A 281-nucleotide genomic window follows, 5' to 3' on the forward strand; every position below is an offset into this window, starting at 1 on the left:
ATCTGAGGTTACTAAGAAAGCCATCCCAGACATGGAGATAAGGCCGGCCGGCTCTAAGGTACAGGTACCAAACATTGTAGCTTGGGATGCCAAGCTGCAAAGTATTAAAGGTCCTGATAATAATGAATCTCAATCGATTATATCATGTTTGGAATATAATGGAACCAATAAGTAATGTCGACATAAGATGATTTTTTTGCATACAAGGTAGCACTTGAATTTATGAATATAAGCGAGGATCATGAACCCACGTCAATATAAGAGTGCGCACTCGTAGAACA

This window comes from Brassica oleracea, unplaced genomic scaffold (assembly GCF_000695525.1).
Source record: "Brassica oleracea var. oleracea cultivar TO1000 unplaced genomic scaffold, BOL UnpScaffold00861, whole genome shotgun sequence".
Classification (NCBI taxonomy): domain Eukaryota; kingdom Viridiplantae; phylum Streptophyta; class Magnoliopsida; order Brassicales; family Brassicaceae; genus Brassica; species Brassica oleracea.